Source organism: Otolemur garnettii, unplaced genomic scaffold (genome assembly GCF_000181295.1).
Source record: "Otolemur garnettii isolate 467f Iridium unplaced genomic scaffold, OtoGar3 scaffold00066, whole genome shotgun sequence".
In the NCBI taxonomy this organism is placed as follows: Eukaryota; Metazoa; Chordata; class Mammalia; order Primates; family Galagidae; genus Otolemur; species Otolemur garnettii.
Genome location: NW_003852461.1, coordinates 1003088 through 1004007, shown reverse-complemented (window position 1 = coordinate 1004007; position 920 = coordinate 1003088). Strand labels below are relative to the sequence as shown.

The 920-nt window shown below is 60.0% G+C and overlaps 1 protein-coding gene across 3 annotated transcripts in view; it reads left to right on the top strand.

The window, feature by feature from the left end:
- Window positions 1–746: 746 nt before the first annotated feature.
- Window positions 747–920, top strand: part of YIPF1 (Yip1 domain family member 1) — a 38079-nt gene continuing 37905 nt past the window's right edge. Inside the window, exon 1 of one of the 3 annotated variants that reach the window (XM_023515115.1) lies at window positions 747–856. The gene's annotated coding sequence lies outside the window, so the exon portion shown is untranslated. The remainder of the gene's footprint in view (window positions 857–920) is intronic. The other 2 variants (XM_012807219.2, XM_012807220.2) reach the window with 2 other exon arrangements.

Sequence of the window (920 nt, the reverse complement as noted above, 5' to 3'; positions counted from 1 at the left end):
TGCCGGCGTTAACCAGGCAAAGGAAGGAGGCGGGCGCCCTTCTCACCAGGTCCACTCAGTATCTGCGGTAGCGATGAGACGCGCTCCCCAGAGGGCACTAGGCGGCAGCGAAGGAACAAATCACATCTTACTTTAAGGTGCGCACGGGAACAAACTCGGTCCTGCCCTCCATCACTCACTCACAAACTCGGAATGTAACTGACTCAAGTAACCTCGCTTTTATGGCCAAAAGAAACTGGGGGCTGATCGGGTAGCTTATTTTTCTTCTCACTACCGTCTTTCGTTACCCTATTTTATGTTTCCATAAGAAAAGACGTACAAACAAACATTAAGGAAAGCTCAAACTCTGCAGAATTCCCTACGCCCCCTGGAGCGAGGCGGGCTAAGGCCGCCCCTCGCCGCGACGCCGCCCCTCCGCCCCGCTGCGCCTGTCTCTTTAAGAAGCCGAGGCCGGGGGCGGAGGCGCGCGCCGCAGGGCCCCGCGAGGCTGAGGCGCGAGGAGCACTGGCGCCCGCTTGAGGGCGAAGTTGCTGTGAGCGGTGACCCTGTCACTGCACTTCTGCCTGAGTGACTGAGGAAGAACAACCTCTCTAAAAACAAAAAAACCATAAAACCCCGAGGCTCACCCTCCGGAGGGCGAAGGAGGGACCACTCTGGGCGCCGCAGCCCGCAGAGGTCCCTGGGAGGGCTCCGGGAGCTGCTGTCTCTTTAAGAAGGCGGGTCTCATCCCGGAGGAGGTGGGATAAGTCCCGCCTCCCGGACCTCCGGCTTCCGGCAACTTGGCTGGACCAGAACCGGAGCAGAACTTCTAAGGCTGGATCCTTCCCGAGACCGGCTGGACGCCGAGCCCCGCGAGGTGAGGCGGCCAGGTTTTGCGGGATCAGTCTGGGACTGAGAGAGCTTGGTATCTCCTGCCCTCC